Genomic DNA, 17,265 nt, shown 5'->3' on the forward strand with positions numbered 1-17,265 from the left:
GTGTTTGTGTATGCATTTTTTTTTTTTTTTTTTTTTTAATATATTAATTTTGTGTGTGTGTGCATGTGTGAAAAAATAAAGTTCAATTTCATTGGTAAATAAAAAAGTTTTTGAATCTTGACCCGAAGGCCAAGTATGAAGGGCAAAGTGTTACTCTTGCAACAGCCACACTCTTCAAACATCGCTGGAAGGGTTCCTTAGAAAAGCAAGCACCTTACACATGGTTCAGGTGTCGTCGCAGAAGTTGCCCGAACGTATTTGGTACTTCCAGCTCTGGATCTGTTCCCATGATTGATCCCTAAAGAGTATCCTGTATGCTGGTATAGCCACAAATTTATGAGAGAGGGAGGTCTGTTTAACCATGAATAAATGCATGCTGGGATTAAGGCCTCTTTGTTGTTGGGTTGGAGTGGGATTAAATTCTAAGCTGAAATATTATTTCATGAATTGACTACTTTTAGTAATTGTTGAATGAATTTTTATTAACGACGGCCACCATTCGGTTTTATTCATTGATTCTCGTGTCATCTTAAGGTAATTTTTTTGCGTTTCTTTTGAATAGGAAAAATTCCAAAGAAATTTGTAGATCAGTAAGGTCATGGTGACACATAATTGTTTTTTGGGGGGATTTTTTTGTTGTTATCTTTTCTTTCTTTTTTTTTTTTCGTTTTTCTACCTTTTCTTTTTTCCCTTTTTCTCTTTTTCATTTCTTTATCGTTATTCTTTTCTTTTTCTCTTCTTTCCCCTATTTTCTTTTCTTTCCCTTATACTCGTTTTCTTTCTCTTTTTCTTTTCTTTCTTTTTTCTTTTTCTTTCTCGTTTTCTTTTCCCTTTTCTCGTTTTCTCTTCCTTATTCTAGTTTTCTTTTTATTTTCCTTATTCTCGTTTTCTTTCTCTTTTTCTTTCCCGTTTTCTTTTTCTTTTTTTTATGTTTCATCTTCAAACAACAACATCCGTAAGTCGTTCCTTGCTGGGGGGGGGGGAATGAGCAATAAAAATTATAAAGTGAATAAAAAAAATGGCATAGTTACCAATTGATAGCAAACTAGCAGGGAAACCTTCGGTTGCCTGGGAATGGATAAAAAAAATTTTTTTAAACTCTTGCTTTATTTATTCTTTTTTATTCTTTTCTTAATTTCCATAATTTTATATTTATAAATAAAAGTAGAATACCTGTTCGAGGATGGATAAAATTATTTATTTATTTATTTTTTTTTTTACACTTAAGGATTTGGCAGTTTTGCAGTTAAGCCCAGCAAACTCGAAAGTAAGTTCGACAACTCTAGAAGGGTTACATCGGTATTCACACCATCAAATCATGTGTTAGTTTGTTAAGAAAATTATATTGAATGAATTGGAAGTAACCACTTGATTAAATGAAGTAAACAAACAAAATATACATATACATATATATATATATATATAATGTTGTTTTGAAAAAAGAAAAGCCGAATGACTTTATGAAATGATCAACGTTTCGTCCCTATTGCAGAGGACATCTTCAGGATATTAAAAGGAAAAATGCAAAAAATGAAAACAATCATAGACCATATGAAAATGAAAAGGAAACGGTCTTACCCATATCGGGAAGGAAACTGTGTGCGTATGGGTAGGATTCTAACATTGTTTCCTTTTCATTTACGTATGGTCTATGATTGTTTTCTTTTTCTGCATTTTTCCTTTTAATATCCTGAAGATGTCCTCTGCAATAAGGGACGAAACGTTGATCATTTCATAAATTCATTCGGCTTTTCTTTTTTCAAAACAACATAACGTCAACCATCGCTGGTATTATCTGAAGACAGCCGAAGGACAATGCGACTGAAATAACACTCAAGATGAGAACAATAGTCCAATCAATACAAGTGATGTAAACAATTAGCCCGCATCTAAAAAATTCAGAACTTTATGGATCAAATTTAATGCAAATCTGAAATGTTTTAAATTTGTTTTAAATCCTCTAAATATCCTTTCAAATACTCCAAAGAATCTGAAATTTTGGAAATATTTATTGACGCCTAATGCCTATTTTAGAAATTTTTTCAAATCCTCTGAAATCTAATTTAAAATACCTCAAATACACTGAAATTTGATGAATATATTTATCAATTGATGTTTAATACTTATTGCTAAAATTTCGCAAAAAATTTTAACTTCTACCTTCTTTTTAATCACATTTACATAAAAATAAATATAGCCCATTTTTGGACCACTTAAGCCTAGCAGTGGTGTTCTAAAATTCCTAATGATCAGTTAATTATTTTAGGCATGTATCCTCTGCATACAAATATATAAACACAACTAACTTTTGTGTATTGATAAAGTAAAATGTTAATCTTTGCTGTTTAGGCAAACCCTGCATGAATGGTGCCCCCGCTCCAATGGAGACCCCTCCCAAACGCACACCCAATAAAGATATAAATAGAATAAAGCAATTTTAAATATTTTATTTAATGCACAGGGATAGCTTGTTCTTCTGTCGGCCATGATGTGACACAACGGATAAAAGTGCTAAATATAATCAATTCAAAATAGCAATCTCTGGATATTGTAGGTTCAATCCTCAGTGTGGGCGATAGAATACAATTAAGAATTGTATGGCCTTCAAACCGGTCATAAATATTGGAATGAGAATAATCTACCTCTAGGTAGTTGCGATGGAATATACTTAATCATTCAAACACTATTGTGTTTTGAATAGATGGTTAAGTAGCAGTTTTAGTCATTTAGAACTGCTTTAAAGCTTCACCGCTCACTCATTTTTCGACCAAATTTCAAACAATTATTACAGTTTATAGATCACCTTCTCAGCTATATTGTGAAAAAAAAACTAATCAATTTTCGTTCAGTAAAACAAAAGTTATGATGAATTTACTGGTGTTCAAAATCATAAAAAAATGTAAGCAGGTGAGCAACGTTTTTTATGACTTGTTTCCATAGCAATCATGTCGCTTCAGTGACTACTGTTGCTACAAATTCACTGCTGTCGTGAAAAGAGAAGTAACAAGTGAAACAGACAGAATGAAAGCATGAAAGGGAGATAATTGGGGGGATTTTATTGAAAGCAGACGAGTGCCATACATTGTTATTACATATGTGTTTATATGGGCAAAAAAATAAGATTGAAATTACACAAAGAACAAGTAAATTTACTAGAAGCTTTGAACAATCATGGATTACAATAGAAAAATGCGAGCATGAAAAGTAATATCGTTAAGCTTAAACATGGAAAAGAAAAAGACAAAATATTCTAGTAAAAAATATAATAAATTTATAACTTAGAATATTGCAGCAAGCATTAAGATTTTTTTTAATTCAATTTATAACATCATATAATCAATTTTTAATGCTGCAATATTTTAAGTTATAAATTTATTATATTTTATTACTAGAATATCTTGTCCTTTTCTTTTCCGGTTTTAACAACTAGTCTTTTACTTTTCCATGTTTAAGCTTAACCATATTACTTTTCATGCTCACATTTTTCTTTTGTAATAATTATATAGATTTTTACATTTGTCTTTGCTGTTAAATGCGAAGAAGTTAAAACATTGTCTTCAAGTTGGTTGGTTAATAAGAAGTGGTAAGTTGACATGAACTGAGACAGTGCTTTTTAAGAAAGAATCGACAGATCGAATTTTTTAAAATTTATTTTTTTAAATATGTGGTTTTAAGCAAAGACGACAGTACTTATTTGTCATGCCGAAAATAGTAATATATCCCAAAATTACGAAAATTCATCAAGTAGAAAATTATTTATGGCTAAAAGTAATTTTTACAGAAAATTGGGGGGGGGGAAGGGGAATCGCATTTTCCCTAGATGTGAACACCTTGAAGATTGCGAAAACAGGGGACATACTTATCTCCCTTTTCATTATATTAATGGCTGGCATACTGTTTTAGACCATAGTCATGGACTTTTTTGTTTTTGTTTTTTTTTTAACTAAAAACACAACAGCAGCCGTTCTGCTCAATGAATTTTCGTAATTTTTGGATACATTGATATTTTCAACATGAAAATTAAATAAGTACTGCTGTTTTGCTTAAAACGACACATATTTAAAAAAATTGATTTTTCAACTCTATCTTAGCAAGCACTGAAGTATATTTTATGATTAAAAAAAAAAAGTTTTAATGAAAAATTCCTTATTTACCTACAAGCTCTGCAAAGTGTCAGTTTAAAAACAAGACAACTGATTGTCGTGCTAATATACTTAAGTGGTACCAATTCAAAAGATGAATCTGGGGTGCTAAGACCTAAGCAATTAAAAAATGGTTTGAAATCCAACATCTACCTTTTTTTGTTTTGTTTTGTTTTGTTTTCTTCATATGGATTAATTAGAATTAATTTTTAAGAATACAGTTGTAGTCTGGAAAACATTTTATCTTCTATTTTTTTATATATAATATTTTGATTGCAGAAATTCCCCTCTGGACCAAAGTAGCGTAGGGTTTTAACAACACATGCCACATACAAATTCAATATATCTACCCTGATAGCCATTATCTTACGTAGCTTATGATCACCATTTCTGTTACATTTAGTCGAACTAATAAAATATTACATTATATCCACTGAGAATGACCATCACAATCGCCACATCTACAGAGGAAGAAGTTCCTATTTTTCTCTCTAATTAATTACTGCTCTCACCACTATCAGTTGACACCGGGGTCAATTATACATGTTCTTACCCTGCTGAGCTTGGACCGTCATTAACTGGTTCTTATATACATATACATAATGTAGTCTTTCCTTTACACACTACCAATTTAATGAATTCTCCCCAGCATAATTCCGTTTACTTCGATTGGCTAGACTCTGACTATTCCCATATTCTGGATTAATAATTCTCTCCCTTTATAAACGAACGTTCTGTATAAATGTTAAATGACGTCAGTCTCACACATAAATTGCCAAACATAATTATGGTATAGTATCTAGCCGTGGACACTTTCTTGGGGTTCATTGCCTTACTTTATGTAGGTTTTCTTATAAACTTGTGCACCACACTAGTCCCAAATTCATCTTTCAAATTGGTACCATTCTAGTACATTAGCACTCTGATTGTAGCTATTTGGTTTATTTTTGGTGTTGTTGTTTTTCAATTTTAATTGCAGATTACAATTAATTTCAAATTAAAATTTTGATATCAAGTATAGAATAGATAATCAAACAGTTGCTTGGGCACAAATTAAATTCTTTGATAATCACACATATTACTGTTGTCTACGTCATGACACGTCATAATAAATAGACGATGTTAGTCAACTTGGCAACCCCTCCCAATTACTTTCCATGAATTATTGTGTTTCATTTAAATATTGTCGTTAAATATAATAATATTCATAAATTGTTTTTCTAAAAGTGCAGTATCTTTCCACCCTAAAAAAAATCCTTTAAAATCCTTTAAAATTACCACTATCATAGGTTTTCAGGGGTGCTGAAAACGAAAATAACATTAAAAATTACAGGAAACGAGTAGTTTCCAACATATGAAGGAATTATAGTTTCAAAAAGTCGGGGGGGGGGTCACTTTCCTATATTAATTTAATGTAAAATAGCCACCCACTTTATGGCCACCGGGTAGAACAGCACAAAACCTACCTTAAAAAAAATTATTTTCTATAGGTTTTTCGGTGTGCTGAAAATGTATATCGCATTTAAATTTTCTGCAAATAAGTAGGTTTCTAGGTATTAAGAAATGTAATTCTTTATGTTATAAGTAGTGGCCATTGTTGTATGCGCAAGCACGCACATATTTTTTTTAAATAGTGTCTTTAAATATAATAAATAAGAATATTCATAAACTGTTTTTTTTCTTTTATTTTTTTTTTCAAATAAATATGTTTATTTACCTCAATTACACTAAATAACCTTTGCAAATGAATTTGCACTATCGTAACAGTCGTTTGACTTCTTGCTGGCAATGAAATTTGGTCTTCACCAGAATTTGGCTTCCCAAAATTCCAGATTTATTTATTTATTTTAGGAACGTTTTTCAACTTTATACTTTTTAGGGGCTATTTTATTTATTTATTTTTTTTATTATTATTTAATCCTAACCTGAACTTTACCGAAACATAATCATGTGCATGCTTAATGTCGTCTGCAGTCTTAGATAATTTTTTTCATGGTTTTTAAATCGTAAACTGTTTTACTAATTTCCAATCTGTTTTCTAAATTGCAATCAGAAACAATTGTGTCTATATAAAGATCCTGTTATGTAGGATGAAGCATTTGGTGTTCACACATATTAAACTTACTCGATCCATTTAGTTTTTTTTTTTTTTTAATTTTAATTTTAATTTTTTTTTTTTGTAAAAATGTGTATGTAAACAAACATATTTAAAAAAAAAAAGTTATTGTTAAGATAGAATCGATAAATCGATTTTAAAAATATGTCCTTGTAACTAAAAATAATATTATTTACTTAATTGTCATGTCACGAATAGTAATATATCCAAATATTATGAAAATTCATCAAGTAGAAAGTTATTTTATAGTTGAAAGTAATTTTTACGAAAAATTGGGTGGGATGATTGCATTTTTCATAGATGTTTTAGGTACTTCTACAGTTTAATCAAGACATTAAAAAATGAAAATATCGAAAAAAAAAACAAAAACAACTTTAAATTTCTCTGAAAAAAAAATTTCACTTAATTTCATCAAGTACTTTTTTTTTTTTTTTTTTTTACAGCGAAAAAACAATTTGTTATGATACCGAGCAAAAGGTTCGATTTTTTTAGGAAAAAAAAGCTATTATTACAGATAGGGAGGGAGTGTCGGCGCTTTAACTGGAGTTATCTCCCCGTGGCATGCCCCATACATTTCATGATGGCTGACTTCAACGCGCTCTCATAAAAACGTGTTTTTTCGCTGTAAAAAAAAATAAAAAATACTCGATCAAATTAAGTGAAAATTTTTTTCCGGAGATCTTTAATCCAAAACGGATACGTACAATTTAAACTTTTTCCGATATTTTCATTTTTTGATGTCTTGATTAAACTGGACAAGTACCTCAAAATAAAAGATTGCAGTTACCTCCCTTTGATTTTAAGTTAGCCGGTAAGATTTCAAAGACAAGGGACATAACCCAGAGGCTTAAATGTTTCTATTTACAATGCCTCCCCACGGGACAGAGTTAGACACCAGAGTCGTTTTTTAACGTGGAGAAAGGGAACAAAAATAAAAATGGTCTCAGTCGTGAAGGATTTCTCCTCCACTGACAGAGAACAAGAAATTGAAGTGCAGCATCTGAAGAACAGATACTACACTTTCAGATATTAAATCTTTTATTCATATTAAAAATACAGTCAAAATCAACGATGAACAAAAAACGTAGGCACATTGATCTTGTCCCGAAGGCCAGAGGCTTAAATGTTGGCCAACTTTGAATGGCAACCAACATTTTAGCCTTCGTAGTTGGTAAACTCTTTTTTGTTTTACTAAAAACACGATAGCAGTTATTGTACTTACTTGAGAAAATTTCGTAACATTTTAATATATTACTATTTTCGACACAATTTAGTAAGTAATATTATTTTTGGTTACAAGGACATACTAAAAAAAAAACTTGATCTGTCGATTCTATCTTAAATAGCTTAAAAGATTTGCAAATAAACATTTTTTAAAAAAATGTGAAAAATTGGTGATTGTAAGATATAACTCGACATTTTAAATATGTCGTTTTATGCGAAAACTATTACGTACCCAATTTCCATGTCGAAAATAGTAATATATCCAAAAATTATAAAAATTTATTGAGTAGAACAACCGCTATTTTTTTTTCTAAAAAAAACGGGCCCCAACCCTAATTAGACCCCGTTTCTTAGTGTTTTGTCCGAATGAAATGAAACTTTGGTCATAACTAGTTTATCATATTCAAAACATCACATCAAAACACTAGGGTCTTTGGGCTTTTTTTCTCCGTTCTACAGCATATGTTCTGGATGGCCTCTCTAGAAGTGTAAGCCATTTTGAGTTTCAGAACAGTTTCAGATGGTTCGCTGTTACACACAAGTCCTGGGAGGTGACTTGTTTGTAGTAGACAGTTCCACAGAACAAAATATTCTTACCGTGTCGAAACCCGAGAAAGAACATGTGAAATTGCTCCAGAAAAGGTTTAATATTTATGAAGCAATTCTGGTTTCTGATTGGTTTGTAGCAGAACGTGAATTAATTTGATTCGTCAGTTCTTAGCAGCATCGTTTATAAATAGAATCGTCCGACTGTGTGGGATCATACCCCATCAAAACACTCTTTTGATGGGATGTGTCTCCTAGCGGCTTCGGCTGCATGGAGACAGGGTAGTACCAGTCAAGGATTCGTCACTTGACACTCAGCCCAACAGGTGAGGGGCCGGGAACCGGCCCAGCACCTGTTGGACTGAGGTACACCGCCTGGGTAATACCTAGGAGGTCCACCCTCCCAGGCCATGCCACCGGGCTTTCCGGTGGGGCAAGTTTATTGCTTGCTGCCTGAGGCGCCCCGACCGGGGAATGCCGACGGGGTTACTCAGGCAATTTTTAAAATTGCAGGAGTGCCCCTCCTTTAGGGGAGCCTGCGGGGTTCCCACTTTCCGGCCTTGTGCCACATTTTGCTGAGGTGGGCAGCAAATAAATATCTACCCCATTAAAACCTTGTTTTGATGGGATGTGTCTCCTAGCGGCTTCGGCTGCATGGAGACAGGGTAGTACATGTCAAGGATTCGTCACTTGACACTCAGCCCAACAGGTGAGGGGCCGGGAACCGGCCCAGCACCTGTTGGACTGAGGTACACTGCCTGGGTAATACCTAGGAGGTCCACCCTCCCAGGCCATGCCACCGGGCTTTCCGGTGGGGCAAGTTTATTGCTTGCTGCCTGAGGCGCCCCGACCGGGGAATGCCGACGGGGTTACTCAGGCAATTTTTAAAATTGCAGGAGTGCCCCTCCTTTAGGGGAGCCTGCGGGGTTCCCACTTTCCGGCCTTGTGCCACATTTTGCTGAGGTGGGCAGCAAATAAATATCTACCCCATTAAAACACTCTTTTGATGGGATGTCTCCTAGCGGCTTCGGCTGCATGGAGACAGGGTAGTACAAGTCAAGGATTCGTCACTTGACACTCAGCCCAACAGGTGAGGGGCCGCGAACCGGCCCAGCACCTGTTGGACTGAGGTACACTGCCTGGGTAATACCTAGGAGGTCCACCCTCCCAGGCCATGCCATCGGGCTTTCCGGTGGGGCAAGTTTATTGCTTGCTGCCTGAGGCGCCCCGACCGGGGAATGCCGACGGGGTTACTCAGGCAATTTTTAAAATTGCAGGAGTGCCCCTCCTTTAGGGGAGCCTGCGGGGTTCCCACTTTCCGGCCTTGTGCCACATTTTGCTGAGGTGGGCAGCAAATAAATATCTACCCCATTAAAACACTCTTTTGATGGGATGTGTCTCCTAGCGGCTTCGGCTGCAGGGAGACAGGGTAGTACATGTCAAGGATTCGTCACTTGACACTCAGCCCAACAGGTGAGGGGCCGGGAACCGGCCCAGCACCTGTTGGACTGAGGTACACCGCCTGGGTAATACCTAGGAGGTCCACCCTCCCAGGCCATGCCATTGGGCTTTCCGGTGGGGCAAGTTTATTGCTTGCTGCCTGAGGCGCCCCGACCGGGGAATGCTGACGGGGTTACTCAGGCAATTTTTAAAATTGCAGGAGTGCCCCTCCTTTAGGGGAGCCTGCGGGGTTCCCACTTTCCAGGCCTTGTGCCAAATAATGCTGATGTGGGCAGCATTTAAATAAATACCCCATTAATATGTCCAAAATATTGCAACAGCCTCCATTTAGCTTTTTTTTTGGGGGGGGTCACCCTGTATAGACAAAAAATATTGCACGCCATGAAAAAGTAATATTTGTTCAGAGTTATGTCCTCTGTGTGTGAAAAATGCAATTTTACCTAGTTTTCCTTAAAAATTACTTTTAACTGTAAATAACTTTCTACTCTTTGATTTTACATAATTTTTGGATATATTACTATTTCCGACATGACAATTAAGTACATTTTGCTTAAAACGACATTTAAAAAAATCGACCTTCGACTCTATCTTAACAAGCACCAACAATTTCTTTAACAAGTAAATAAATATATTTATTTATAAAAAAAAATCAGTTTTCAGATATTTTTTATTTATTATATTTAAAGACAAGGTAAATTTTTACTTTCTTTCCATTTTAGCAATCACCTTTGTAATGACGACTCTTAGAGGTTTTTGAGTTTGCTGAAAACGAATATTGTATTTAAATTTGCAGCAAACAAGTAGTTTTCCGGAAAGTAAGTAATGTAATTCCTTATGTTATCACTGGGTGACCATTAATAGCATAAGTAATTACATTGCTTAATATCGGGAAAACTACTTGTTTGCAGCAAATTTAAATGCAATATTCGTTTTCAGCATTCCTGAAAATCTGTAAAAGTGGAAAGAAAGTAAAAATTTACCAAAAACAATACTTAAATCAAACAAATAATTCCTGGAATGTAATTGAGCGGAGTGGGATGAGGTAGCACAAATTGACGTATGAAGACAACAGGAAATGGCTTGAGTAAGTTACTTGGCATGATTGCAAATTCTTCTAAATATAAGATTAAAACAGTAAAATTATTTGAAAAAAAAAAAAAAAAGGTGCAATAAAAATGTAAGGCTTGATTTTCGGCGCTTCTACACTATTGGGACGAAATTTCGGAATTTCACATGAAAACAATGGTATCATATTTTTAAAATGATTATATCCAAAAATTACGAAAATCGATAAGGTAGAAAATTAATTATTAAAGAAAATAAAAATAGAATTTGATGAAAACGATCGTAAAACACAGGAGAGTCCAAAAGGGAGGTAATTTTCCGTTTCGATTTAAACAAGATGGCGGTAATTTTTCACCTGCTACCACAATTAAATTTGTTGCTTTTTTAAATAATTCAGTAATATTCAGGTAATTCCGACTGCATAATTTGGAAACTTCTATTGTAACTTATTAGAATTGACAAACAAATCAGTGGAAACCATTGTTTTTTTTATCTGAAAACTCCATTTATCGACTACAAACTCTCGTCCCAATAGTGTAGAAGCGCCTGATTTTTTTTTTAATGCCCCCTCCAGTGGAGTATTGAATTTCAGGTAAAACAAATGGTACCTACATAATTGTCGTGTCGCAAATAGTAACATATCCAAAAATTACGAAAAACAATAAGGTAGAAACAACTATTCATGAAAAACAGTTCCCATAAGGGTAAAAATAGTTTAGATCAAATCATTTGCTGAGTTGAACCTATTGGGTCACGTGACATAAGCGAAACTCAGTTGAAACTGTATAACAGACATAATTTATTCAGAAAACAAAAAAAAAAGCACAATATATACATAATTTGCGAATTTTTAAAAAATAATTTTTTTAACTTTTCAAAAAAAATATATAAAAAAATAATTGATTGAATTTGTGAGAAATTGAAAATCTAATTACCTCCCCCCTGTTATATCTGCAATTCAAATCGGTAGATTTTACAGGTGTCTTTCTTTTTATTTCACGAATAAATTATTTTTCTATTTTATCGTTTTCTGTAATTTTTAGATATGTTACTTTTTGCGACATGACAATTACGTGGGTACTATTTGTTTTACTTGAAATTCACTTTTTTTTTTTCGTTATTATAATATAGAAGCTCCAAAAATCATTTTGCGCAGTCGCCGGAAGTGAGTTCTGATTTAACGTTTTGTAACTCATTCTGATGTCAAACGTCATGATTAATTTGGAACAAAAACTTTTGACTGCCTTCCATGTTAACAAAGTTGGGCGCATCAAATTGGTTATGAAAAACAAAAACAAAACCAAAAAAACAAATAAACGCCGTGGACTGTGGAGAAGATCTGTCAAGGTTCGTCTGAAGAATTTTGCTCCCTCTCTATTTTTGTTTTATTTTCGTCCTTTTTTCAATGGATTTTTATCAAATGGACACTAATCTACGAGATTAAGAAAAAAAAATATACAAAAAAGCCAATATTTAAATATTAGTAGGGATGCTTAGTTTCTAATGCAACGTTCTAGTAAATCGATCACGCATTTTAGAACCACTCGACGTTTTTAGGCCAAATTTCGCGAATGTAGCCATTTTAAAAGTAGTTTAGCCATTTTTTTTTTTTTTAATTTTTATTTTTAAAAGCGAAAGCTAAAATAAAAAGGCCAAAACTGCTTTTAAAAAAGGCAAAATGTGCAAAATTTGGCCTAAAAACATCGCGTGGTTCTAAAATGGATGATCTATTTACTATAACGTTGCATTAGAAACTGAGCACCTTCTGCAAATATTCAAAAATTGACTTAAAAAGATTTTTTTTGATAAAGACTAGTGTCCATTCGATAATAATCCCCTAAAAAATTGAAAAGAAAAAAAAAAGGCAAAAAAAAAAAGAATGGAGAGAGAGGCGAGATTTGCCCGTCTACAGTGCCGCGTGCTGCCGCGATGTATTTCTGCTTGTTTTATATTTAGAAAATTTTCTGGTTCTTGTCAACCTAATTAAAAAAAAAAAAAAAAAAAAAAAAAGTCTGTATTTTTATTTATTTATTTATTTTTTTTTAATTAGGTCGAATTCTAGCCAAGCAGTAAGCACTGATTATTTTTTGTGCTTATTCAGATTGGCACTTAAAATGGCGGCAATTAAAAGCAAAGAAAATACAGAGAAGTCTGTATGATGTACGTGCTCGTTACAGAACAAAGTTATCATATTCCAAAAATCACATAAATTGATCAAGTAGTTTTATTTAAAACTAAGGAAATCGAAATTTATGATTTTTGGCGAGTTTACTACTAACCTGCATAGAACATAAGGTTGACTTTTTTACGTCTCAACTTCGATTTAAGTTCTCTCCCCTTTTTTATTTCATCGGATTTGATCATGGCTGACTAAAACACTATGACTCACGTAGTCTGATATTTAACTTTCTTGAATAATAAAAAAAAATTCAATTAAATTATGTAATTTTTGGAATTCTAAACTCCACCCCTCTCTCTCCCCTATTCTGTGTGCAAAAGTTTATTCTCACATAGTTTAGAACTCTGGCAAAGCGAAAAATAGACACAACATCGAAAAGTGTTGATTAAGGCAGGTCATCCCATCTTCTCGATTGCAAAATTATATTGTGCCATTTTGCTGCCCAGCCGAGCCTGGTAGTTAAAACTTCATAAGTGGTGGGAAAAAAATCTTCTGTTACAACACCCTAATTTCTATCAAGTTTTGTTTTTCTGTTAGAGAACCAAACAAGACCTTCTAGAGTTGGATGTCTGACTTTTTCTGTTCTTTTATTTTTAGAGAAGTTTTCAAAATCTTTTTGCAAAAAAATTTGGTGCTTGCTAAAATATTCCACAAATTTCTTTTTTTTTTTTTTTTAAATATGTGGTTTTAAGCAAAAAATAGTACTTACTTAATTGTCAAGTCGAAAATAGTAATATATCCAAAAATTACGAAAATTCATACAATTGAAAACTGCTATTGTGTTTTTAGTAAAAAAACAAATTTCTATCGTTATGGTCTAGAGCAGTACGTCAACCATTAAAGTTTCAAAAAGGGAGTCCTATATTCGCAATCTTCAAGGTGTTCGCATCTAGGGAAAATGCAATTTTCTCCAATATTCCGTAAAATTTACATTTAACTATGAATATTTTCCTACTCAATGAATTTTCGTAATTTTTGGATAAATTACTATTTTGGGCATGACAAGTAAGTACTGTTGCTTTTGCTTAAAACCAAATATAAAAAAAATTATCTGTCGACCCTATCTTAACAAGCACCTCTGTTCTTAGAGGAGAGAGAGAGAGAGAGTTTTGTTTGATGTGATTTCTGTGAAAAGGGTGAAAGAACCACAAGGACATTTTTTCTCTCTCTCTCTCTCTCTCTCTCTCTCTCTCTCTCTCTCTCTCTCTTTCTTCCTCATATCTCTCTTTCTCTCCTTCTAATATTTCTCTCTTCCTCCTCCTCCTCACCATTCTTTAGTTTCTCCTTATCATTCTTTTTCATTCCTCTTTTTCCTCTTCTTTCTCTGTTCCTCCTCCTCTTTATCTCTCTTTTTGGTACTCTTCTCTCTCTCTCTCTCTCTCTCTCTCTCTCTCTCTCTTTTTGGTACTCTCTCTTTTCTCTTTGCTCCTCTTCCTATCTCTCTCCCAGGCGTGAGCAATGTTCTAGTACGGTAAAGAGAACCTACCTTCTTTGCAGCAGTCTTGGCAATGTTTGCAATGGACATGGGGCTAGCTCAGCGGAACATTTCTTAATTAGTATAGAAGGCGGTGAGAGTTTTACCTATCTGCAGTTGTTCAGTCAGCATATTCTCTCCATGTCTAGAAGACACTGCAACTAAAGTATACCGCTTGACATTCGTTTGCGGGTATATTGATCAATTACGAGAACTTTCAAATACCATACTTGTGTCAAATGTAATCAAATTTTAATTATCTATCTATAAATAGGATAGCGTGTGTGTTATTTATTTTGTGTCTTACATCTTTTGGTCAAGATCAAAGTGTAGTATCTTGTTCTCTTTCGGTGGAGGAGAAATCCTTCACGACAGACAATTTTTATTTTTGTACCTTTTCTTCACATTAAAAAACGACCCTGGTGTCTAACTCTGTCCCGTGGGGAGGCATTGTAAATAGGTACATCTGAGTGCCTATTGTTTAATTTAATTCCATTTCTTGTAATAAATAATTTTACCAAGAATTCTTCTTAAGTCTTGGTTTCGGTTTCGATTATAGCTGATGACACTCAACTCATCTATTTCTTTTTTTTTATATAAAAAAGCATAGGAAGGGAATTCCAAAGTCTAGCTGTTTGAGGGAAGAAACTATTAGAATAGAAAGCTTTCTGGCATTTAGGGACATCAACAGTGAAGGGGTTAGATCTTATTTGGTTTGTCGGGATATGTACCTCGAGGGGGTACAAGTGAAACGAGTTCATCAGAACACACTCCATTAAAAGGTTAAAGGTTACAGGTTTAAAGTAATGATAGCTTAAAAAAAAAAAAAATAATGTTCAAGGGAGATAAATCTGTTTCTTTTAAATTTTGAATTATTTCCCTTAGAAATTTCTAGTTGACGAAAGGTAATTTTTAAAAAGTCGGTTACTGAGGCGTAGGTGTATCAGAAATTTTTGTTGGAATTTTTGACGCCCCTAACACGAAACTGCGAATAAAATATTTTAAAAAACTCGTAATTTCTCTTTTAACGTGGGCTGTTTATTTTCTTTATGGATTATACTTCCAAAATAAACTATTGAAGTTGTATATAAAGTAATAGAAATATTATTTTTTTATTTTTTAAAAAACAGTAATGAAATTAATTGAATTTTACGAGCTCAGTATTTTTCAATTTTTAAACTTTAAAAATCTATCAATTTTTCTATTGATTCTATTTTTACGATATTTTCAGAGTCAATGTGAAATTTTATGCTCTTTCTAATAAACCGAATATAATATTTTAGTAGGCAAACGTTTTTTTTTAATTCACGACCCCCCCCCATTTTGAAATGTCTATTAAAAAGTAAATAATTAATTTACTCACCAAAGTTTTATATATCACAAATTGAAGATAAAAGGTCAATAAATAATATATTCAATTTTAAAACAAAAAAGAAATGTTTTTTAGAAATTTACCTATAAAGTCCGAAGTTTAAACCCCTATTTTTTAAAAAACCACCCTTTTTTTTAATGAAACATTGATCTTTGCTCCTTTAATTGAAAAAAAAAATTACGGTTTGAATTACATTTTTCGAGTAGTTTTAAGTTTGGAAAGACAGGGGGTCGAATTAATTCACGCCTCCCATTTTGAAATGTCTATTAAAAAGTAAATAATTAATTTACTCACCAAAGTTTTATATATCACAAATTGAAGATAAAAGATCAATAAATAATATATTCAAATTAAAAACAACAAAAAAGTGTTTTTTTAGAAATTTACCTATAAAGTCCGAAGTTTAAAACCTTTTTTTTTTTTTTAATCATTTTGTTTTGTTTTTTTTTTTAAATGAAACCTTGGTCCTTGTTCCTTTAATTGAAAAAAAAATTAGGGTTTGAATTACATTTTTCGAGTAATTATAAGCTTGGAAAGATAGGGGGTCGAATTATTCAATATTTTTCATCGTCGTGATAATAAAGGTGTTCAATTTTTATTCAGGAGAAGTTGTGGCTAAACGACAACTGAAACGAAACAAGTGAACCAGTCATGTATGTTTACTTAGCTGGTTTTATTCTTACAGTAAGCACCGTATAGGGAGCATTGTCCTAGTGTAAGGTTGTTCTGACAAACCTCTAAAAACAGATGCCTCCTCGTAGGCATTCATTCTTCAGAACAGTAGTTCTGTTCAGAGTTGTAAAAACAAGGCAACTATCGTGTGAGTATATATTTTCATTATTTTTATCACTCTCTAAAGGAAAAGGTAATAGGGTCATTCCAAAAGTAAAGCCTCCTATTTTTTTTTTTTAACTCAAAAAGGTTGAAGAGCTACAAAGACGGGAGTGGTATCATAAAAAAAACAGCGACCTTTTGTGCTCCAGAATTTATTTTTCTACATAGTCACCTCCATTCTCAGTGCACTTTTGCCATATATTCAATGACACATCTCTGCTTCTGACGCACGTCAATTGTTAGAGAATGGAGAGAGAGAGAGAGGAGGGAGAGTGTGAATTACAGTGTAGACATGTTGACAGGAAGTTAAGATCAGCTGATTGGATTGCGTGTAAGTCGTGATCAGGTTAGCTGAATCGAGGAGATTTGGTTGCGACTTGGACGACAGCGGACGGCTTTGCCGTTGTTTCCTCCCCTTCTCTGGGGATGGGGAATGAACGCTGACGTGGTAGAAATAAGACCTAGAAGAAAAAAACAACACAGGCCAAATTCACTTTCCACCTTCTGCAAGACATCTAGGAAAGTGAAATAAACTATAGAACCAATTTCTTGTCTTGGTGTGAAATAAATCTTCGTCCCTAAAAACAGGTATCAAGTCTCCCTCCTAGACGAGAATTTCCAGATGGACCAACAAAATGGCAGAAGGTATGTTCAAATGACATGTCACACACATATTCACACTTAACAGCATATGGACATATGTAATAGAAAGACCACTAGACAGATCACACGCCCAACGACATTAACTCTGATAAGATAATCAAACACTCAATCTTTTATAAATAGACACGTTTTAATATATCATCTCCATTCCAATTTCAACCAATATACAACAAACTCTCAGTTATGATA

The sequence above is a fragment of the Euprymna scolopes genome, chromosome 41 (assembly GCF_053919585.1).
Source record: "Euprymna scolopes isolate OS-2025 chromosome 41, ASM5391958v1, whole genome shotgun sequence".
NCBI classification, from domain to species: Eukaryota; Metazoa; Mollusca; class Cephalopoda; order Sepiida; family Sepiolidae; genus Euprymna; species Euprymna scolopes.